The sequence below is a fragment of the Geotrypetes seraphini genome, chromosome 4 (assembly GCF_902459505.1).
Source record: "Geotrypetes seraphini chromosome 4, aGeoSer1.1, whole genome shotgun sequence".
Lineage (NCBI taxonomy): Eukaryota > Metazoa > Chordata > Amphibia > Gymnophiona > Dermophiidae > Geotrypetes > Geotrypetes seraphini.
The window spans coordinates 196195114-196220471 of NC_047087.1; the positions used below are offsets into that span (position 1 = coordinate 196195114).

A 25358-nucleotide genomic window follows, 5' to 3' on the forward strand; every position below is an offset into this window, starting at 1 on the left:
GACACCGACACAGGCCCAGGGCACCAGTGATTAAGGACTCCACAATACCTAGACTCTGATATTACCTGGTATACAAGTTAAGCTTTTTTCCCCCCTCCTACTTCAATCTATTCTTTCCCCTTCTCTCTTCCCCCCACCCTTCCCCATGGGTATGGCACTTTTCTGTCATTTCTTTCACTCCCTGTGCTCCTGTAAGTTTTATGTCAGTTGCTGGTGGCAGCAGCAGCAGCAGCATGACAAGCTGTCTTCAGCCAAGCGCTGGGTCTTCCCTCTGCCATGTCGTGAATCCTCTGATGTACTTTCCTGTGGGCAGAGCATCTCAGAAGAAAGACCGTGAGGCTATCTAAATGCAGCCTTTCATGCTGTTGTTGCTGCCGAAGGTGACCGATGTACACTTTACAGGACCACAGTGTAGAGAGAGAGAGAGAGAGCTGAGGGAACAATGCCACACCTGTGGGGAAGGGAAAAGAGGAGGGGAAAAGAGAGACTGGACTGGAGGGAGGGAGAGATGCCGTCCCAAGCAGTGGCATAGAATGGGGACACGTTGGGTGTGGGCCGGCTCAGAAGCTATTTTGGTGGGGGCGCCGGTACCTCTTTTCCTCTCTGCCTCCTGCATACCTGTTGAAATATTCACCGACATGAGCAGCATCTTCCACCGCCTGCTTGCGCCAGCTTGGCTCCCTTTTGACATCACTTCCTGTTCACGGGACCAGGATGTGACATCAGAAAGGATCCAAATCCGGCATGAGCAGGAGGTGGAAGATGCCACTCATGCCAGCAAACATTTCAAGAGGTAGGCAGGGGGGCACTCGAGTGGCAGGGAAAAGTAGGGGGCACACAGAGCAGCAATGCTGGGTACTACTGCCCAGGCACCTCCCTCCCTTACTATAACACTGATCCCAAGGGAAGAAATGATGCTGAACCCCCATCTCTTTCCTTCTCTTCACATATCCAGCAGACCACTAAAACTTGTCAATTATTTTTCTACAATGTCACTAAAATCTGGCCTTTCCTTTCTGAGCATGCTGCCAAGACCCTCATACACACTCTTGTCACCTCCCACCTAGATTACTGCAATGTGCTTCTCCCAAAGCCATCTCTCGCCCCTTCAGAACACTGCTGCACACCTCGTATTCTTGGAGACAGGTATCAGATATCTCTAGTTCAATTTAAGTTTTAAGAAAAAAAATAACCAAAACATCTATGAACATTTTATAAAATGCTGTATTTTCAAGTAAAAAAATAAAAACAAACAAACCAATTAAGAAAATAGAGATACAGCATAATTAGAACTAAAATAAGGAGATGCCATGTGCAGGAGGTGATTCATTTAGGGTGGACACCAGAAAAAGGAATTTGGGATTTTAGAATCAGAGGTAGAGGAGGTTCTGACTTGTATCAGAATATTTTCTACAAAATAATGTTTTCCTCACTGCTAGTGATACCCTAATCAGACTTATTAGGGGTGTAAGCAAAAGCTGCTTTAACTTAACTGAGTGTTATTCTGTGTTTTTGTCAGGTGCAGTTTAGCACTAGCAATATGATAAATCTAAATATATATATACTAGTTTTTTAGCCTGTTACATTAACGTGTGCTAGAATAGATGTGTAGACTTAGGCATTTCTTTCCTTCTTTCTTTCTCTCTTCCCCCTGTCTGTTTTCCCTTCTCCCTTACTTTTACTTCCACCCATGTCCAGCAGCACCCCTTCTCTGCTCCCCCTGTCCAGCAGTAGCCCTTCTCTGTTACTTTTACCTCCCCCCTGTCCAGTAGTACTCCTTCTTTCTTACCTGCTCACTGTCCAGCTTCCGCTAGGCTGGGCAGCCTCGGGGCTTTTGCTAGGCCGGCCCACTTCGCATTATCGAAGTGGGCCGACTTAGCAAATGCCCCGCGGCTGCTGCCGCTGCTGGTCCAGGAGTGAGAAGGCGAGGCGTTGTCAGAAGTCAGCCGGCGTCGGAGATTGGGGCAGGAACGTTATTGGGGAAACTGCCGCACGTGTTGCAAACCACCAAAGGCTCCTACTGCGCATGTGGCGACATGGAGCCACGCATCAGGGATTATAGCCGCACAAAGTTTCAACTGCACATGCGTGCTAAGGGTTATATTATAGTGGATATATATATATATGAAATGAAATTCTAGGTTGGGGAGGGGACTGGATTGAACAAATTGTTTTATATACTCCCTTATCACAAAGTATTAAGTAGTTTAGATAAAAATTCTACTGAATTCAACAAAAACTACCTACCCCAAAATCTGGAAAATCCCAAATAACAGCAACAGCAACAAAAAGCTCAGCTCATAATATCAAAATTAGCAAGATAAAGTAGTACCAAACAACCATGCCTTTTGTGACTTCTAATCTTAGACAGAAATGAATGTCACCTGTATTCCCAGCCCTAGCAATGTTGTCTGGTGTCTGCATTAGGAAAGAACAGCATCCAAACTGCCATATCCTCACATAACCACACGGTGGCAACAGGCAGAGGCTTAATCCACACGGCTGTATTTTAACATCTCTTCTTTCTTTTTAACACCTGTAATGACATAGCTTGGGTTCTAAGGGGTGGCTGCTAAGTCATGCTTTCCTTTGCACCTGGTGACTGCTTTCCCTGCATCGCTTTATCAGCATTTTTTTGTCTACTTCTTTCGAAGGCCGGTTGGGCCAAATCAAGTCAGTTGCAGGATCTCGGCGTTTCTTCGATTCTGTAAGCAAGCGGGGAGGCGGTCTCGAGTGAAAGTTCATTTAAGGGCTACAGTAAGTTACCTTTGCGTTTCATTCATTGTGTATTATGTTTGGAGTTACGGTAAAATTGGCTGTAGCGTCCGTAGAAAGATGAGAGCCGACAGTATAAAGTATCGTTTGCATTTACTTAAAAGGAGCTTTAGCTTTCCAAGTGCTAAAGACAATCCGATAACGTGTGCTTTGAGCCCGATTTTCTTTTGCCAAGTGTTTGATAATTGTGCTGTTGTGCATTGTGATTTAAAGGTCAAACAAAAACTTTACGGAGGCAAACCCCCCTTCCCCCACGTGTTGTCTTCATAGATTTTTTTTTTCATGTTTCCAGAAATTTAAAGTAATTAAGGGTTTGGGGGTTTTTTTTTCCTGATACAAAGCGCTACAAAATTATGCCACCAGCCTGACTTGCAAACCTTCAACCTTTTTACCATCATTTTACTGAATATTTGAATCAACCTTTACAATGCAACCCTATTCTCTCTTTTTCCAAAAAAAATTATTTTGTATTTGATATACTACTGGTAAGACATAGCCATGCATCTGACTTCGACTTAGCTATTTGAAGAGCTCTCAATCTAATTAAGTATTTTCTTTATCTGTCCTGTTGGGGCTCACAATTTAACTATGGTACCTGGGGCAATGGAAGGGTTAAGTGACTTGCACAGGATCACAGAAAGTGGTGCTGTGATTTGAACCCACAACCTCAGCTTTCACCCCTAGTCTATTAACTTTCAGCTCCTTGTCTGCAGCCTCTGCTGTCAAAGATTTTGATAATTAAACTCAGTTTAGCGCTATAGAAATAATTAGTGCTGTAGCATTAGTAACTCAGTTATGATTATCATACAACTATCTTGTAAAAATGCAGGTGAAAGTTTGTGCTGTTGGATCTTTGAGTTTTGCTGGTTGTCAGGACGTTTTGTTTGGCTACTGATCCCAAAAAACTGGAGCCTTTGGTGACAGCCTAGCTTCTTTTGGCAGGGCCAGCTGCTGTGCCACCATTGTCCTGGGTCTAGAGAAGAAAATTTTCAAGTTCTTTTCAGAGGGAAGAGGATACTAGAAATTCAAATTAAGGGGAAAAACATAAAATTCCCCACAAAACCCAAAAAAAACACAGTGGGAACAGCCACTTATAAAAAGCTGATGAGCAAGCATTTCAAGCTAAAAACCTTTATTGTAAAACACCTTATGTACAGTGGTTGGGAGGTGCAGACTTGATACTGGCTGTGTTTCAGTGCAGTAGTCTTTGTCAGAAGGCCAATATCAATGAAGGACCAAAAAGGTAATAAAAGTAATTTTCTGTACATATTGCAAGACAGTCTCCTTGAGGCTCAGTTTTACAGCTGCTGCAGAGATTCATTACTCGATCGTACTTTTATTACCGAATAGGAGCAGATTGCTTTTATAACCTTTTTGGCTTTATCACCTCAATTGGTTGATTATTAGATTCATGACTTAGGCCATTGTACTGAAACATGGCCCATTTCAGTCCATACCTCCTAATCACTTTACATCATAAGGTGTTTTACAATAAAGGTTTTTACTTTGAAATTCTTGGATCAGCTTTTTTTTAAAAATATTTAGTTATTCCCACTGTGGCCCTGATGTTCTAACTTTACCATGCCTTTAAAGATCAATGCTAAACCAGTTCAGCATCAAAGTATTTTAGCTCCCAATGCACATAATGGCTGTGCGTAGTCTTTTCTGTGCTTCATATCATTCTCCGATAATACTATGTAAATGTAGTATAATGAGGTCATTAATATTAAAATGTTTTGTGCGATGCCCAGACATTGCCTGGTGATGCACAAAATGAAGCACCAAATAGAGAATGACATGGGGCCAAAATTTTCCCCCGTCCCGGCGACTTCTTTTCCTGTCCCTGCCCTATTCCTGCAAGCTCCGTCCTCATCTGCACAAAGCTCAAGCACTTTAAAATCAAAAGTGTTCGAAGCTAGTGCGGTTAAGACGGAGCTTACAGGAATAGGGACAGGGACAGCGACAAAACTCGAGGGGATGGGAAAATTGAGTTTCTGTGGGGACGGGGAAAAATTTGACCCCGTGTCATTCTCTAGCACTGACCATTATTGCTCCAAAATTACCAGCAGGTCTGGAGGTGCAAGTAGTGTATTAAAAGTACATCTCGGGCACATGCGTCAAAAGTGTACACTAGCAGGTCTGGGCTGCAGAAAGTATGATAAATGAAGATACATTTATCATACCTATAAGGCACCCCCTCCCCCCCATCAAGTGTATCAAGCCGCATATGTCAAAAGTACGTCTAATGCGCATTTCTTAAAGTTCAAAAACAAAAAATACTGGTAAGGGCTTCATATCCCACCAAAGCAGTGTAGAAAAAATGCATACATATCTTATATTTTCACATTTGTATGGCTTGTTTGTAGGTAGTTCTCCTACCCCATCTTCTCCCTCCTTCTAGTGGGATCAGTGGACGCTTATCACGTGCACCTATGATACACTATAATAAGACACGCCTATGATTCACGGTCATGAATGCCTACGATGTAGCATCTCCTGATGCATGTGCATATTTATGCCTCTTATTGTGAACTATTCTGCGTGTCGGTCACTTTCTCCTACGACTGATCGAATGGGATTTCCGTGGATCTCATTTGCATGCGAGGTTCTTTGGGCATCACTTGCTGTTTTGAAATTGTAAAATTTTACCAGCACTGTAGCAACCCACAGGATTTTAACGTGAACCTTAGAGCAGTAGTCCCCCAACCTTTTTTGCACCAAGGACCAGATTCGTGCAAGACAATTTTTCCAGGTACAGGGGAAAATTCAAGTGTATAATAAATAAATAAAGTTATATTTTATATTATGTACTTTATTTCTATTACATTGTAATATATTTAATATAACTTGCCATAATGCAGAATTAGTGGGAGAACTGACCTTGTTTCCCTGAAACTTCCCATCTTGTTTCGCGGCTTTTCCACTGCACCTCCACACCAGCACCAGGCCTTTTTTCTCCTGCTCCACTGCACCTCTGTGCCTCCACATTGCACGACTCCAGACCTGGCACCAGCATGCACTTCTATCATTTCCATAGTTCAGGCATCAGGCCATGGGGGAAAGGTAATTTTTGCCATGACAAATCAGTGTTTTTTTGCTGGCACCAAAAAGCTGACATCAGCTGCACGGCCTGGTTTGGTCATGGCCCAGTACTGGTCCGTGGCCCGGTGTTTGGTGACAATTGCCTTAGAGCTTTGGGGCCACACTTTTTTTTTTCCCCCTGAAAATTAGGCAATGGCCATCAAGGCCTAGATTCACTAAACTCATCGATTGTGTCCCGATCATGTCCCAACCCGTTTGCAATCGTTTCCCGACCCTGACCTGATTTACTAACCTCATGCCTGATCAATCTCCCACCCGATCCGCCCATGCAAATGTGTGGAAATGGCATGCATAAGTAGGAAGGCATCGATTCACTAAGCAGAAGAAGAAAATTGGGATTGGGTTTGCCAATCCGAAATGAAGCGACTGCTGAGGACCAGTCGCTTACTACCCTTGCCGAGCCTCCTGCTCTCTGCCGCCCTGAAATCCCAGTATCGAGGTTACAAACCCAACCATCAAAATAAAAAATATTAAACTTTAAAACTGTAAAATATCTATACATATGCACACGAACTCCCTTTTTATATATTGTACAAATGCGCAGTGCTAGCCCACAGGTTTAAAGCGTGTTCTGTTCCATAATCTGGCTGCACAAAAATAATTCCTTTAAAATGTCCACTTGTAGGGCCAGCAAACTGCAGCCACCCTTCCCCCTTTATTTTGAGCTCGCTTGTGCGTAGAGCAAGCGCAAATGGAATCTACAACCAAAGAGGGTAATCTGCGCATGCGTCTTGATCGCTCTGCTGCGATCCGTGGGATCGCTTGTGGGCATCCGTCCGATCAGATCATTTGCATGCTGAAGCTGTAGTGAATCAGTCGCTCGGCAAAACTTGGCCACGGATCGCCCAACAACAATCCAGATCGGTAAGTTTTTAGTAAATCTATGCCTAAATTCTGAAGTTGTGCTTGCAGTTAGAATGAACCTGGAGGATTGTGGACAACCCTAAAGTGATGCAAAGTAGCAGACTATGTTAAAAAATTGTAGTGATAAAGAAAAAAAATAATCGCACACAATTCAAAAGAAAAGAAAATAGACTTTTCTTTAAATGTAAGGATATAGATTTTCTTTATTGTGATTTATTAACTACCTTTATGGAGAGATTAGCCCAAGACAGTGTACAGCGTACAATTTAACATAATTTTTTTTTAGCAGCAAAATGGCAATTAAACATAAGTAGAATCAATGAGAGAAAATAGGAAATAATTTGAAACATTATTAGTAGAATATGAACACTACTACGATAGGCAGCATAGAAAAACATTCACATAACAGATAAGACGGTTATGCTATTTGTACAATACAATGAACACTTGAATTCATTTTTAAAAATTTATAACCCACAACATGCTAGTATTCTGTGCGGAGTGCAATAAAACATATATAATATGCAGCTTATATATAGACAGGACAGGGTGGGTAGTACCAAGTTAGTAGGATAAATAGATGGGTGGCTAATCTGAGGGCAAATTATATGTTCAGTTGATTAAGGGAGTTTTTTAAAATTAGGATTTATTTGCTACCTTTTTGAAGAACTTCACCCAAGGCGGTGTACAGCAAGAATAAGTCCAACATAGGCAACAGACAATTACAGCAGACAATTACAGCAGTAGAAGTATTCAGTACTCACAATGTCAACAAAATACACAACATAACATTTTAATAGACAGCATAGGGTGTAAGTGAAGGTAGAACATGTAGATAAGTCCCCTTATTTTCTAATTCCTATTAACTCTAATTTTAAAGAAAGTTGCATGCAAAACCAGAGGGTGCAAGAATACCATCTTGGCTAGATAAGTCCTGCTATAGCAGTGTCCCGCAAACCTTGTGGCCAGTGGCACACTAAACCCAGTGCCCTGGCCAGAAGGCACTGGAAGTATGCGGATATTGATGTGATGGCGTTACACATCGACATCCACACTTGCGCGGATGTCCATCTGGCCGCACCCCTGAAACGTCACTTTGGTGGGGGATCCTGGAGGAGGGGAGGTGCAGGGAGAAGAGAGACGCCGGCGAGGAGGAGAGCCGTCGGCACCGGCTGACCGCCTACAGGATGTGCCTCTCGCCGTATAAGCAGTCAGCTAGCGCCTTTCTTCCTTACCTGCGTCTCATCGCAGCACACAGTTTGCGATACACTGTGCTATAGTATGTACAGCTGGTGTTATTCCTTGTATGTGTGATTAAGTTAGCTATTTGCTTCTTCTGTTGAAGGCTTGGAGAAGAGGTGAGCTTTCACCTGTTCCTGAAGTAGAGAGTCTTGCTTTAAAGCAAACTCTGTTTCTAGGATTGCTTTCCAGAGTGGCAGAGGGGGAGCTACTCTAGAGAAGGCTCGCTAGCAGGTATCTTATGGTCTGAAGTTCTTTGGAGAGGGTGTGGTTAGGTATACTCCTTGGGAGTACCTTAGCAACCTTGGAGGTGTGTAGAGGGAGATCCTGTTCTTCAAGTACTAGTAAAAAAAAAAAAAATTATATGTGTAATAAGTAGGTGGATGGAAAAACTCATACTAGTAAATTATTATGCTTAATTATCCAATTATACTGCTCTTTGGGATGACTGCGTAATCATTACAGAGCAAAACACTTTTTTTTTTTTTTAAAGAAAAAATGCAAAAGACTTCATTCTATATGCAAAGAAATAATAAACACTTGTGAAAAAAATCTAACATTAAGTTCAGAGTATCAAAAAATATTACAGAATATCTTGCAGTTACTCCCTCCATTTGTTCCTTCAACCTTCCCCATAGCAGTGTCTCTCAAACTCTCCAGAGCCACGGCTGGAGGGCATCCAGAAATGCACGGATATTGATGCGATGAAATCATGCACATGCGCGATATCATCATGTTGCGGTCCGCACATGCGCGGAGGCTCTCCAGGTGGGGATGGGGCCTCTGGAAGAGGAGAAGCACTGCCTGACTGCCTACGGGACGTGCTTCTCGCCGTGAGAGGCACATCTTGTAGGCAGTCAGCCAGTTATCAAAAATGGTAATCAGGTGCTTCTTGGAGTTGGTACCCCTTCAGCTGCTTGGCTTGCTAACTATCTAGGCTTTTTTATGTGCGGTTGGGGGGGGGAGAGAAAATTTAAAAATAAAGGGGCTGATATTCAGCATGAGTTTAACCTGGTAAGAGCAGCTCCACTAGGGTTAACTCACACTGACTAGTCCTACCTAAATACTCAGTGGGAATTAACCAGCTAGTGCTGCTGAGTATCTGCTCAGACCACCTCGGCGCTGTCCGGAGGGGAGAAGGGGGGAAAACTCTGGATGTAACTGGGAAGACTGGAGTCGCAGGAGGGAAAGCAGAATTTTTAGAATTTATATACAAAATTCCCTCAGTAGTACCGGATGCCAGCACATTGCTGACAGTACCAAATAAGTAAGGAAACTAAAAGGCTGTCCTAACTTTGTCTGGGTAGTTATCCAGGTAGCGGACTGAAAACCCTCGTCAAGTTCTAACAAACCTTATCAAGCTGAGTGGCTGAAGGGGTACCACCTCAGAGATGCACCTGCAGCATAATTTGATTACGATTCTTGATAACTGATGCTCTGTATTATTTTTTGTGATACTTTGAACTTTGTGTTGGATTTCCTTACTGTAATCTGGTACCAGTCTGGCTACTGCCAATACCCACATGAGTGCCAGCAATTTTCAGTGCTGGCATCCAGTACTCCTGGGGGAATTCTGTGTACAAATTTTGAAAATTCTGCATTCCCTCCTGCCTTTACCTTCCTGCTCCAACCTTCCCGGTTCCATCTAAGGGCCTGGGCCAGTCCACTTTTGTCCCAGGTCCAACCAGCAGCAATTGGTCTCAGTCTGACTGGCAAAACCCCCCAGAAAACTGGCTGCTTTGGTGCTATTTTGGGGGGAACCGCCAGACGTAGGTGGCATTCCCTCCCAACTCCGCTGCTGTGCAGCATACATCTGGCTTCCGCAAGGCCTGCAGCAAGGGTGTAATCATTTTTTTTTTTTTTTTAATTTAATTATTTATATTCTGTATATCCTACAATTCTTTGTGGATTGTAAATTATTCAGGTACTTGAGTATTAAAAGGCCGCGTGGGACCTCCAGCTATGTTATGCTGACTGCTCTGCAGCATCTCATCCTATTAACAGGCTTTCTGTGAGGGCATATTCTCACCTTACTCTATTGCTTTCCACTTACCCCTCCCCCTCCCGTTGCTTACCTTGCAGTTCCTCCCTCCATTTGTTCCTTCAACCTTCCCCATAGCACAGTGTCTCTCAAACTCTCCGGAGCCACGGCTGGAGGGCATCCAGAAATGCACGGATGTTGATGCGATGAAATCGTGCACATGCGTGATATCATCATGTTGCGGTCTGCAAATGCGCGGAGGCCCTCCAGGTGGGGGCGGGGTGGGGGGGTGGGCCTCTGGAAGAGGAGAAGCACTACCTGACTGCCTACAGGACGTGCTTCTCGCCGTGAGAGGCACATCTCGCCAGTGCCTCTCCTCGCTGGTGTCTTGCAGCACACAGTTTGCGATACACTGCTATAGCACATTCAGCAGACAGCTGCTACTCCCAACCCCCACACCTCACTGTGGTAAGAGGATGAGTAACTGAACTGCTGCGCATGGGGTTAATTCCTCCTCCAGCTTATACCTGATTCTGTGAGCTGTTTGGACCTCCCTTACAGCCCTGTGGTTCACATGAGAAAACTGGCCTAAACTGGCAGATGTGTGTTCTAAACTAGAGAGATGCACGGGAACGGGGATGACGGGAATCCCGCGGGTTCCCTCTTTGGGTCGCAGGGATCCTGTGGGGACACCCCCTTGGGTCACGGGGATCCCATGGGGACCCTCCTCATGGTCTCGTGGATCTCGTGGGGTTGGAGGCAGCTCGAGCCGAGAGGCTCATCTTCTTTTTCTGCCTGCAGCACGTAGCCAACCCGGAAGTAGGCTTCACGTTAGTCACGTTAGTTACAACATGCAGAGTGTTCCCAGTGTCTTTCAAATAAAGTTTGTTGCTTCCTTCCCCCCCTCTTGACGTCATCACCTTGTCTTTTTAATTGCCTAATTTTCACCACGTTTTCCCAGCAGTGTTCTCCAGTTTTTCTGTAGATACTAGTTCTTGCCTTATCTTCACCATACGTAAGTCCTTTTATGTTTAAATGATTTTTATTGAGCCAAGATAGATATACAAATCAACCAATCCTTCTGATAAACAGAGTTCAAACAATTTTCATATATACAAACACCCACCCACCCCTCCCCAGTCCGAGTCCACTACTAAAATAACAAAAAAAAACCCCAAACAATGTACTAAAAATAGTAAAACAAGGGGAAACACTAATCTAATCTAATCTAATCCTTAGGTTTGTATACCGCATCATCTCCACGTTCGTAGAGCTCGACGCGGTTTACAGTAGGAGAAATACGAAGGAACTACAACAGAGGGTTAGAGGTAGAAGTGTGAAGAAAATTTAGAGGACTTGGGATGCCAAGATATAAGAGTTTCCTTGATTCCTAAGTTGAAGGGAGACTTACATTTTTTGAGAAAAGCCAGGTTTTCAGATGTTTGCGGAATACTTAGAGAGAGCTCAAGTTCCGAAGAGGGGAGGTAAGGTTGTTCAAGAGCTCAGTGATTTTGAAGTGGAGGGAGGTCCCGGGTTCCCAGGCAGCCGTAAAGCAACAACCACAAGTAGAAGAGAGGTCCAGGACACTCTGACATGCCCAAACAAGCAAAGTAATCATCTGGATCTTCCACAAGGAAAGCATAGGAGCTTCAGGCTCCAACCATTGTAGTAGCAGGAAAGCCCTCGTGAGGGTGATGGGGAGGAGAGACTCCAAAAAGAAGTTCAGGTGAAAGACGGACGGTCATCCTCCAAATGCGTCCAATGAATGCAAATAGGCTAGTCTAAAAAACCTGAACCGCAGGGCAAGACCAAAACATATGGCCAAGAGTAGCTTCCAAATGTCCACATTTATCACAAACTGCAGAGGGGCAAAACTTTGTTCTATACGCCCCCAGGGCGAAACATAAAGCTGAAATAACAATTTGTATTGCATTTCAAAAAAATATAAATATTTCCTTAAAGCAGGCAGTCTAGTTACAGCAGTTAAAATAATATCATCAGGCAATACTACATGGAGATCTTGGGCCCAGGAGGTCTGGTATCTGGCATAGTCAGGCAATGGAGTCTCATCCTTCAAATAGCAATGATGAAATCTGAGGGGGACCGGCATTTGAGAACCCAAGGTATAGGCCGAAGACAGTGTTTCCTGTCTACCAGCACACAAATTGGTTTGCTGAAGGGAAGTCACATAATGGTGAATCTGCAAATATGCAAACTGATCTATACCCATCAGGCTATAGTCCCGACACAACTGTGCAAAAGGCTTCATAGTGCCATCTCTATGGGCCAAATGAAACAGATAGGTCAGCCCGATTGCCTCCCAGTGAGTGAACTGCGAGACCCCCCATAGCAGGCAAAAAATGTTTGTTAAATCTAATATGCAGAAAGGGGGACTTGCGGGCACTAATACATGAAACCAGCACACCCATGTCTAGACCCGTCGCAGGACTAAACCAAACACACGAAGCCCCAGAGGAAGTGGTGAAGGAGGGGAAATAGAATGCAGAAATGCACTAAAATGATCTCCCTTAAAGCAAGTGAGTTCTAATGGGGTGTTGGAAAAATCGGACGTCTCCCGAAAGTAATCATTGATGTGGCGCATACCACATCCAATAATGAGGTGACGGAGGTTAAGCAAGCCCAGACCCCCTTTATAAAGGGGGCGTGCCACTTTCAGATAGGGTAGCCACGCACGACAGCCCTTCCAAAGAAAATACTGAAGGGAACGAATGTACTTGGTCTCATCTCGATGTAACAAATACAAGGACTTGGAAAATAAATAACCAAGAGGGAATCACAATCATATTGAGTAATGCAACTCTACCCATAAGAGAGAGAGGAAAGGCATGCCACATACATAACTTGGCAGACAGAGGGCATGCAAGTCCTTTTATATATCCTATTTCCATTTTTATTTTCAAATATTTTTATTTCCTTTTGCTAGTCTCTCTTTTGTTGCCTTGGACTGTGTAGATTAGTTTCGTTTTCTCCCTGTAAGCATGTGCCACGTTGATCTTTTTTTTTCTTTTGGTTTTCACTTTCAAGTCTTCATCGCTTCGACTCAAGTGTGAGTGTTTATGGTGCCAATATTCAAGACAGGTAGATTCAATGTTTTATTTTATTCAATATGATTCTTCCCACTGTCAGTGTTTTTTGTTTCCTGCCGTTTTCATGTACAATCCAAGCAGCACTCAGTTTTCTGTTTTGAGTTTCTTATTTTCCCTTAGCTGCCCCAGCCTTCAGTTTTCATTTTATTTTTTAATTATCCTTTGTCCACATATTCATTTCGTTTCGTTTTAAGTTTCTAGTTATGACCCTTAGGCCCAAATTCACTAAACCTCCAAACCGTGCACGATCCATTTCCGTTTGCATGCCGGCCGACGAATTCAGTAAAGGCCTGCATGCAAATGAGGACGATCATTAACATGCCCCCTACCCATGGCCACAGCGATCCCCACTCATGCGCACACCCTGACAGTAATGACAGGAGAAGCAGCCTCCTGTTACTGCTGTCAGGACTCAACCCCGATCTCTCCTGCCTGCCCTGCTCTGCCCAGATCTCTCTTGCCTGCTCCCGGACTCTCCTGCTCTCTGCCGCCGTTCCCTGCAGTGCAAGCCCGTGGTTTTAAAGCAGGCATGCACTGCGGGGAACGACGGCAGAGAAAAGGAGAGTCCGGTGAGCAGGGAAGAGATCGAACATCGGCCCTGCCCGACACCCCCCAGGCCCCAATCTCTGCGGGGATGGGTTTGACTCCAGCGAGGACGGGTTTGATTTTTGTCCCTGCGCAACTTTCTAGTCTAAACTGATGTGCAGCAGTTCACTAATTGCTCCTCCTCTGTGTGGGAGATTTCTGATTTGTGCTCTTTGCTGAATTTTGCATGTTCTGTGAGCACGGGGAATTTGGCTAATTCTGCACTGTGCGGTTGCACAGAATTTCCTAGGAAGTTATTCGGGAATAGCTCAACACTGAATAATGGGCATAAAAGGGGAAATTCTTTAAGTAGTGCTACTGTACATTAATAAATTACAGTTAATGACAGCATTAATGAGCTTTAATAAGCTCATAATGGGAAAAAATAAATAAAGGTTAATTGGGTGGTAGGCGCAGTTAGGAGCAGATCGGGAGTATTTTTTCAAAGTTAGATGTTAGTAGGCATTTCTAACAGGATTGCGCCTACATTATAGGTGTTATAAACCCTGGTTTGTATTAGAGATGCCTACAATGTAAGCGCAATCCTATTAGAGATGCCTAATATGTAATTGACACATCTAGACAGCGTAATTAACAGGATCTGGCCCAAAATGCTGATAGTGACCAGTGTTTATAAAACAACACACACACTCCAAAACCCACTGACCATGGGCTGAGTATTGCCTGGAACAATGATGCTTCTTTAAGCATGTAGAAAAAATTCAAAAGAAAAAAAACCCCCTTATTTGGGAAAGCAGGTAAAACGCACACAGTAAAACAAAGCTCACCGACTATATAACGATCTCTTAGTGGCACATCTAATTGCACTAATCTAGAAATGTGTTTAGGCTGGGGAGACTTTTCAGTTTCTGAACCAAGTTCGATTCAATGAGGTATAATGGTGGTCTTTGCTCATTTTTAAGCAAGGGACATTTTGGGTCAATAAATAACTTTCTACTTGGGAGCCATGATTCCAACCAGAATATGTGGCTTTGGTCACACAATGAACCTATGCAAGTACAGGGCCACAAACTAAAAGTCCTAATATACACAACTGAAACCCATGGTGCCAGCCTCTGCATGCAATACACCACCAAAGAAATAGTCAAATGCAATTTCCTTAGCATTCTCAGCAGATGAATCCAGAGACTAGTGGGTTAGCACAGATCTACCAGCAGGTGGAGATAGAGAACTGATAGTTTGTATGCTATATCTCCAGCAGGTTGGATGGTTGCTGTTCCGATAGTTCCTGGATCTCTGAGGGCTCCTGTGTGGAAGGCTGTTTCTCTTGCTGCTTCGGCTCCAGTTGAGTTTCGGGCTATCAGCAGATTACAGTTCCGACTTTAGGGGCAACACCTGGGCCTTCCCAGGTTCCTTCTCCATCCTCACCGCCTGTGAAGAAAGTTTCCTGGTCCGGAGGGCTTCTTTCCCATAAGGGGGAAAAAAAAACCCTGCCGTTTGGCTTGGACCAGGATTGCCTGCATAGCATTGTGGCTTTGTGCTGGAGTGGGCCTTTCAGGACAGAAGTACGTGAGTACAGCTGTGTTTGTTTGCTGAGGGGAGACATGGCAGTGGAGGCAGTGAAATGTTTCTTGCAGTGCGGGAAGCGCCGCTCTATTTTGTGGCTTTGTTCAGCTGGCTGCACTGGAGACGAGGGTGCAGCAGCTGTTTTGGCACCAGAGGGTGCGCTTCCTCCCCGCACCAAAAATGCACTTGGGGAGAAGAAGGCAGGACTGGCTTTGGTCGTGGCTTTGGAGGCGCAGCCGTGCACCTCAGCTGCGGCGGCAGAAGAAGTGCTGGTGCCAGTAGCGGTGGCCCAAGAAGGGCTTGTAGCCTTAGGTAGCTTCTCGCCAGAGTTTGTGCTTCTGCTGCATAAGGTTTTCTCGCAGCAGAGGGCAAGCCTGGACAGAGGGGTGGGGTTCTCTGAGGGAGGCCTAGCCCAAGAGGCTAAGTTACAGCCACCATTTGGATCATAAAGGGGCCAAGAGGCGGAAGACTTTGCCTACCCGGAGATCCCTCTACCTCTGTTTGGTTCCAGGGGGAGGGGGAGTACAGGGTGCAGGACATGGATATGGAGGAGGCTGGAGAGGATGATCCCTCGGCATTGCACCTGTTCCATAGGGAGGTACTGGCGGCCTTTATTTCAAAAGCTATGGACGGTCTTCACATTTCCCTGCTGGATACAAAGGGGGGGGGAGGAGGGGTCGGTGCCCAATCTTCTTATGGCAGGCACTAGGTGGCCACCTAAGACCTTTCCTGTGCATAAGGCCATGCAGGAGTTGATTTCTGAGCAATGGACTACACCAGAATCAGGTCTCAAGGTGGCAAGGGCTATGTGTTTGTTGTATCCTGTGGCTCTCGAGGAGCAGGATAAATGTAAACTTCCAAAAGTGGATGCCTTAGTGGCAGCAGTCACTAGGAAAACTACTCTGTCGATCAAGGAAGGTATTACTCTGAGGAACCCTCGGGATAGGAAGATTTTGAGTGTTCTTTAAGGTCTTCATTTAATGTGACAGCCCTGACTCTGTAGGTGGCTGTGTGCAGTTCTTATGCGGCATGGGCCTTTCTTCAGTGGATCCAGTTGTTTACTGATAGGGTTGTAGAGACCGGTGGGGCTCTGCCCCGAGACTTTCCCGATGTGGAATCAGGCTGGCGTATCTGGCTGATGCCTTATATGATATGATTAGGCTTCCGCTAAGCAGATGGCTCTAGCTGTAGTATCTAGGCGGCACCTATGGCTGCGGCATTGGACAGCGGACGCCGCTTCCAAAATACGCCTGGTACGTCTTCCCTTTAGGGGCAAGTTACTGTTTGGAGAGGACCTGGAAAAATTGGTGAAGGATTTTGGAGACTAAGTCTCAGAGGTTGCCGGAAGATAGGTCCAGAGGGGCATCTCAGTCTCCCTCATCTAGACCACATTTTCGGGATACCAGGAGGTATAGCCCGGGGAAATCAGCATATAGGGCCTCCTATTCGGCAGCATAAGTGCCAGGTCCAGGGTTACGCAGCAGCGGCCTTCTCGCCCTGCCAAACCCTCGGCCTTGAGAGTAGGTTCTCCTCAGTCCTCACGACCTCCACAATGACGGGGTTTTGGCTCCTTCCGCCAAGTGAATGGAGGGGGTGGGGCGGCGGCTGGCCTTATTGCTGGCAGAATGGGCCAAGATTACATTTAGCCCGGAGGTCTTCTGTGTAGGGCACAAAGGTTATGGTTGAGAATGCTTTTTTTCCAATCTCAGATTCTTTCTGGGCATCCCTGTGGACAGGGGCCGGATAGAAGATTGTGAGAATTTCACTCTGGGGCCAGCGAGCCTTAGGGCCAGGGGTTCTATTCTGGAGTTTTGAGGGTCCACCAGTGGGTCATTTGATTCACCAGGAAATGGGGACTCAAGGTGGTATGTCCTTTCATTCCCTTGCTATAAGTTCCTCAGCTCCCCAACAGGCACGGGGAGCAGGCTTGGGAAGTAGGGTAGGCCTTCGGTCCCCCAAGGGCCCTACTGCGCCTGTTGAGGGGGTTACCTCTCCGGATGGTGAAGGAGCACGTATTGCTTCCTCTGGTTCACTGCTCCGATGCAGCGGGGTGGATATTTCAGGGTTGTCCTCAGCCCTCCGGTTAGACTCCTCGGGGGAGGTGGTCACCGGTCACTCTGCTTCGGTTGCGGAGGACACCTGTCTGCGTCCCACAAGAGTAGATTCAGGGGACACTCCCTTCCGCTGTGGTCTTACGGCCTGGCTATTGAACAGTCGAGGCTGCAGCGTAGGGAGTACCGTGCAGGTTATCTCTACTCTGCTGCAGGCTAAGAAGAGGTCTTCCTCTTCGACTTATGCTAGGATCTGGCGGGTGTTTTGAAGCTTGGTGCATTCAATTAGAGTTTCTTCCTTTTCAGGCTTCCCTGTCAGATTCTTTCCTTCCTGCAAGAAGGGGTTGCTAAAGGGTTGGCCTACAATTCCATTCGGGTATAGGTAGCGGCTATTGCCTGCTACAGAGGGAAGGTGCGGGCTTATCCTTAGGGTCTCACCCTGATGTAGTACGGTTCCTTAAGGGGGTTAACTGCATTAGGCCACCTTTGCGGAGGCCATGTCCGGATTGGATTCTGAAGGTGGTCCTTGGAGGTTTATTACAAGGGGCACCTTTCGAGCCTTTGGATAATGCGACACTCAAGGATGTTAAAGAGATTTTTCTGGTGGCTCTGGCTTTGGCCAGGCGAGCTTCTGAGTTGCAGGCTTTATCCTGCAGGGATCTGTTCTTACGTTTTTTGGAGATCAGAGTTTTAATTTGGACTGTTCCGTTCTTTCAAAAGTGGTGTCTCCTTTTCATGTCAATCAGGTCCTCTTTCTACCATGCTTTAGGGAAGAGGATTGGGGTCAAGGTTTCCTGCCTTGCTTTTGCTCGATGTACGGAGAATTCTTTTGCACTATCTTCAAGTTACTAATGATTTTCGGCGTTTTGGATCACCTCTTTGTGCTCTTTTCGGGTTTGGCGGCTTCCAAGGCCTTGGTGGCTCGTTGGATCTGAGAGGCTATTTCTTCTGCTTATTTGTTGATGGGTAAGCGGGTGCTGGAGGCTCTACATGCTCATTCAATGAGAGCAATGGCTACGTCTTGGGCGGAGTCCAGGGGATTTTCCATGGAAGAGATTTGTAGGGTGGCCACTTGGTTGACTTCCAACATGTTTTCTAGGCATTACTGTTTGGATGTGGCGGAGTGCTTGGAGGCGTCCGTAGGTGCTTTGGTGTTTGCAGAGGCAGCATGTTCACCCCACCCGAGTTGAGGTTGCTTTGCTACATCCCTGGATTCATCTTATGATGACGCTAAGGAAGGAAAAATTATGTTCTACCTGTTAATTTTCTTTCCTTTAGACCAGGTGTGTCCAACCTGCGGCCCGGTGAAGTATTTTGTGCGGCCCGTTCGAGGGCGATGCAGTGTTTTCCTCTGCTGCCCCCGGGTGTTTACTGTCTTGCCGGCACCCTCCTCTGTCTTGCTGCAGCGTTTGCGCATTTGTGAGGCCCTAGAAACATTTTTTTCGACCAATGCGGCCCAGGGAAGCCAAAAGGTTGGACACCCCTGCTTTAGACGCAGCAGATGAATCCAGAGCCCCACCCGATCAGTATTGTTCATGGATTTTTTCTCGAAGGTGCTATCTCATGGTTGAGAGTCGGGATTTATTTTGCTTATGGGAAAGAAGTTTGCTAAGTTGCAACTGCATGGTCCAGAGGCCTGGACATTAAGTGATACTGACTGGAAAGAGAGACTCCATCCAAGATATATACCTGTGAATCAGTTTGCTATCTTCACCTGCTAGTAGATGTGTGCTATCCCACTAGTCTCTGGATTCATCTGCTGTGTCTAAAGGAAAGAAAATTAACAGGTAGGACATAATTTTTCCTGAACCGTGCAAAAAAAAACAGCAAATGAAAAATCTCAAAACTGACATACTTCAATCACTGAATTGAAAATAAAATCATTTTTCTTACCTTTTTGTTGTCTGGTGATTTTATTTTTCTAATCATCTTTTCCCAGGCTCTTTCTGTGCTCTTAAATATTTCCAGGATATATCTCTTTCTGCCCAATATCCATCTTTTTTTTTTTTTTTTTTTTTTTTTTTTTTTTAATTTTTTATTTATAAATTTTCCATTCTTACAATATTTAATTCATACAATATATATTAATTATTACATATCTGAAATATTATCATTATTAATTCATAATATTTAAAATATAATATGAAAAAGATTATTCAATAACATATAAAATATAATTCCCTCTCCCTTTTTATATAATATATTTCCATTAATTAATCAAATCCCACCCCATTCATATACAATTTTTATCATTGTGCTAAGAAACTAATCATTAGAATAATTTGTCAATGGTTGCCATATTTTCTTGAAATTAAGAAGATTTCCCTGTTGTATCGCTAATATTTTTTCCATTTTATAAATATGACAAACAGAGTTCCACCAGAATGTATAATTCAATTTGGTATAGTCTTTCCAATTTTGAGTAATTTGTTGCATGGCGACTCCTGTTAGTATTAATAATAGCTTATTATTATTTGCTGAAATCGGACTCTTAGTTCTCATTGCAGTTCCAAATAATATGGTGTCATATGAGAGTCCTACGTGATTCTCTAGTAGCTTATTAATTTGGAGCCAAATTGAATTCCAAAATGCATTTACATAGGGACAGAAAAAGATTAAATGATCTAACGTCCCTATTTCCAATTTACAATGCCAGCATCTATTAGATCTAGTACTATCTATTTTTTGCAGGCGCGTTGGGGTCCAAAATACTCTATGTAATAAGAATAACCATGTTTGATTCATAGATGCTGACCTTGTAGATCTTAATCTCCAGGACCAAAATCTTGGCCATTGAGATTCAGAAATTGTCTGACCAATCTCAATACTCCAAATATCCCTAAGACCTGTTTTCTTTTTTTTATTTAAAAATCCGTATATCAATTTGTACCATTTTGCGGCTTGGTGACCCAAAAAATCCGTCTGGAAACATAGAACCTGTAAACTATATTGATTATTTAGATTTTTCCATTCAGGGAACCCTACCTGAATGGCCTGCTTCAATTGCATCCATTTAAAATATTGTGTTTTATTTAATCCAAATTTATTTTGCAATTGTGAAAAACTAAGCAGTGATCCTTCTGATATGACATCATTCAATGTTCTTATTCCTGCATTTATCCATTGCTTCCAGACGATTTTAAATCCGCCAATCTTGATCCTGGAGTTTATCCATATTGATTGATTTAGAGATTTAGCAATAGGTTCTGATGATAAATTACTGATATATCTCAATGTTTTCCAAGTGTCAAATAAAATTCTGTGATCTTTGTATCTTTTAGGCATTGTTATAGTTATTAACTGTTCTGGATATAAAGGGAACAGGAGCCGCCATTCTAAATATAGCCAATCTGGTACATTTTCTAAAAGGTCTGGGAGGATCCAATACATACCCTGTCTTAAGATATAGGCTTGATGATACCTATAGAAATTTGGAAAATTTACCCCCCCTTCCACAATTGGTCTTTGTAATGATACTAAAGCGATTCTTGGTCTTTTCCCACACCAAACAAATTTTGTAATAACATTGTTAAGTTTTTTATAAAATGACCCCTGAAAAAATATTGGAATCATACTCATTTGGTAACAAACCACAGGCAATATAATCATTTTAACTGTTTGAATTCTTCCCCACCAAGAAAGATGTAGTGGATTCCATTGCTCACACATTTCTGTTATTTTTTTCAATAAAAGTTTTTCATTCTCTTTGACTGTATCTTCAATTGTGTTTTTGATCATAATTCCTAAGTATTTTATTCCATCTTCTTTCCAAATAAATGAATATGGGTCAAATAATCCTTTGGTACAATGAACATTTATTGGGAGAATTTCAGATTTGTTCCAATTAATTTTATATCCAGAAAAAGTACCATATTTTTCTATTAAATTAAGTATACATGGAATAGTAGTTTCCGGTTCTCTTAAATATAATAATATATCATCTGCATATGCAGATAATTTAAATTCAAAACTGGTAAATGATATTCCCTTTATCTCCTTAGTTTTGTTTATTGCAATTAATAAAGGTTCTAGGACAATATCAAAAAGTAAAGGAGACAGAGGGCATCCTTGTCTAACTCCCCTATGCAAGTTAAATCTATTTGATAAATTATTATTAATATATAATCTTGCTCCAGGAGAGCTATACAATGTCTGAATCATTTTAATAAAACCGGATCCTATGCCAAACCATTGTAAAGCTTGGTATATAAAATTCCATTCCACTCTGTCAAAGGCTTTTTCTGCATCTAAAGATATTAAAAAAACTGGATCATTTATATTTTTTGCTAAATTTAATGAGTGGAATGCTAATCTAGTATTATTTGATGAATGTCTTTTAGCAATAAATCCTGTTTGATGTACATCAATAATGAAAGGGAGAGCTTTTGCCAATCTTAATGCTAATACTTTAGCCATTAATTTGTTATCCACATTCAATAATGAAATAGGCCTGTAATTTGAAACCAGAGTAGGATCTTTGTTTGGTTTTGGTAAGACTATAATTATCGATTCTGCCATAGTACCAGAAATATTTTCATTCTTTATTTGATATTGATACAAATTTAACAGATGTGGTAATATGATATTTTGGAAAAATTTATAAAATTCAACCGTATACCCATCTCCACCTGGAGCGGATCCAGCTCTAAGAGACTTCAATGCTGTTTCTAATTCTTTTAAAGATATAGGTTCTTCTAAACTTCCTTTTATATGATCTGGAATATTTGGTCCAATATATGAATTTAAAAAAGTTAATCCGTCTTGTTCTTTATTTTTATAAGAATTGGAAGTATATAATTCTTTATAAAAATCAAGAAATTGTGTTATAATATCTTTTGTGTTGGTATGTGTGTTACCTTGTGTATCTTTAATTGCAATAATCTTAGATTTTCTTTTCTTTGCTTTTAGAAAGTTTGCTAATAATTTCCCCGCTTTATTTGAATTTCCATAATATTGTACTTGTTTGTTGAAAATGTCTTTCCTCACAATTTGAGAAGAAATCTCATTATATTTAACTTTTAATTTTAATAATTCTTGTAGTGTATTATTTTCCCATTTCTCAATTAATTTATTTTCTAATAATTTAATTTGCTTTCCCATCTCAATAAATTGTTTTTTTTTTTGTTTATTAATAAATGTTGAATATGAAATAATATTTCCTCTCATAGTTGCTTTAAAAGCATCCCATAAGATCTCAGCATTAATATCATCTGATTCATTAAATTGAAAGAATTCTTGCATTTTTATTTTAAAGTCTTCAAGAAATTTTGAATCCGCTAATAAATCATTATTAAATCTCCAAATTAAATCAAAATTTTCAACATCATAATTTTGAAGATTAATCCACACACCAGCATGATCTGAAATTATAATGGAATCAATTGCTGCTTTTAAGACACGCTGCGCTATATTATTAGAAACAAATATATAATCAATTCGTGAAAAAGATTTATGGACCTGAGAACAAAAAGAAAATTCCTGATCATTAAAATGAAGAATTCGCCATATATCTACTAAATCACAAGATATTATCAAATTATCTAAGCCTAATGATTTCATAACTTTACTTGGTTTTTTATCCAAAATCGGATCCATTACAGCATTGAAATCCCCTGCTACTATTAAATTAGATGTAGCCAGTGGTAAGAGCAATTGTTGAATTTGTTTAAAAAACTCCATTTGATTCGTATTAGGAGCATATAAATTGAATAAGTTCAGGGTTGTATTTCCCAGGACCATCTCGATATGTACCCATCTACCTAAGGGATCATAATTAATTAATTTAAAATCTGCATTACATTTTTTGTTTATTAGAACAGCCACTCCAGCTTTTTTCTTTAAAGCCGGTGCAAATAAACATTTAGAAATCCAACCTCCAGATAATTTTTTTGATTCAATTTCCGAAAGATGGGTCTCTTGAATGAAGTAAATGTCCGCATTTTGATTTTTAAGGAACGATAATAATTTCTTCTTCTTAATAGGATGATTTAAACCATTGACATTCAGCGAATACATTTTTATATCCATCTAATTAATAGTTATATTTTAACCAATATTCTATGATAGTTTACACGATTATCTCCTAGCACATTCATTAAAAATTCATATCCTATCCCACCCATAATTTTCCCTCCCCTCCCACCCATTATCATATTCTGATTTGGAACACGCATTGGTCATGCAAAACCTACATCTCCATCTCCAGGCAACTAATAATTCATTATATTATTACAAAAAAAAAAAAAACAACATATTTCTAAATTCAATACATTCTTTATACTTCCACCCTTATACAATTGAAATTTATATCCATTTAATCTATAATATTTTATAAATTTACTGAGAATTATATATATTTGATTTATAAAATTAAATTCAATATCATGCATACATGTAATATTATACTCTTAATAAATAAACATATTACAATATAGCTCTATTTCTCTATATATATCTATAGATCTTCATATAAATTAAATATATTCATTTTTATATAAATATATAAATATTAATATTAATAATAATGCAATTCAATCATTTTCATAGATCATCTTCATAATAAATTAATTTGAATAATTAGTTGAATAAAATATACATTTTATATCAATAAATAAGTTTTATAATAAATTCATATTTTATTAATTATCAACCAATCAGTTACTTATTTTCTTATTTTTCATTATAATTTAATATGACTGAATAATTGACTCAAATAAAAATTTTATATTCGATATCTATTTTATTAATTAATCCTGTCAATAATCAAATTATTTTCTTGTATATATTTCATAAAATTATAATTTTCTTATACAGAATTGAAATATTGTTTTTATAATAAATTAATATATTTCATTTTTTAATCTTATTCTCAATATATCAATAATAAATTTTTCCTATCAATATTTTTAATGATAATTTCTTTGTAAATCATTTCATTATTCCTTAATCATAATAAGTTAATATGCTATATGATTGAATAAATTTTCTATTTTGATTAAAACATGTAATTTATATAAATTTTTTTTTTTTTTTATAAATATATATTTTATTTATATTTATTTATTTTTTTTTATTATTTTTTTTTTTTTTTTTTTTATAATATTAATGATTGTGGATGCTAATATTTTATTAATAATTAATTTAATAAAATAATATTATATTATTGCATCCACTATATCAATAAATATAAATTATTTTTCCAGTTAATAACATTTATTATATCTTAATTTTTATTTATTTTTTTTTTTTATTAATAATCTTCTTTATTTTCCCTTTTTTCCATCTTCTTTCTTCTTTCTTCTTTCTTCAGCTGAATTGTTCTGTTTTTTATGTAAACTTAGGTTCTTTTTGTGTCAGAAATTCTTTCAGTTTTTCCGGGTCTTGAAAGTATATGGATTTATTTCCACTGGATACTCTCATAGTGGATGGATAATATAATCCATATATGTATCCTTTTTCTTTCAGCTGCTGTCTGTATGTAAGGAATTGTTTTCTTATGTTTGCTGTATATTTAGCAAAATCCGGTACTAAAATCAGTTTTGATCCTTTATAATTCAAGTTTTTATTTGCTTTTGCCATTTTTAATATTTCTTGAGCTTGTTGATACCTTAACACCTTGAATATCAAAGGTCTTGGAGCAGCCTGATTTACTGGCTTTCTTGTGGGGATTCTGTGGGCTCTTTCAATTTCTAACGGCCATTTTGAGTTGAGCTGGAGCAGTTTAGGTAAAAGATTTTCCAGGAATTGTACAGGATCTCCCCCTTCAATATTTTCAGCCAGCCCCAAAATTCTGATGTTCTTTCTTTTTCCTCGGTTTTCCATATCCACCAATTGATTTTTTAAAGCTGCTACTTCTTTTTTGTCTTTGTCATATTCTTGTGTAAAGGATTCAAATTTCTCCATTTTTTCTTCCATCACTGTCATTCTCAGTCTTTCCGTTTGGATTTCTTGTTTCATGATAAGAAGTTCTTCTTTGACTTCAGATATTTTGTTGGCATTTTCAGTCAGCATCAATTTTATTTTGAACAGTTCTGTCATAATGTCTGACTTTTCAGTGAGTTCTTCAGTCTCCATCGGGAACGGCACACTCGATGGTGACAGAGGAGTAACTTTTGTTCTTTTTGCTGA

The 25358-nt window shown here is 40.9% G+C and overlaps 1 protein-coding gene across 2 annotated transcripts in view; it reads left to right on the plus strand.

The window, feature by feature from the left end:
- AIFM2 (apoptosis inducing factor mitochondria associated 2) overlaps positions 1–25358 on the plus strand; it is a 124849-nt gene that overhangs the window by 28284 nt on the left and 71207 nt on the right. Inside the window, exon 1 of one of the 2 annotated variants that reach the window (XM_033943594.1) lies at positions 2476–2757. The exons of the other annotated variant lie outside the window; for it this stretch is intronic. The gene's annotated coding sequence lies outside the window, so the exon portion shown is untranslated. Of the gene's footprint in view, positions 1–2475; positions 2758–25358 lie in introns of those variants that run through there. 2 annotated transcript variants of the gene reach the window in all.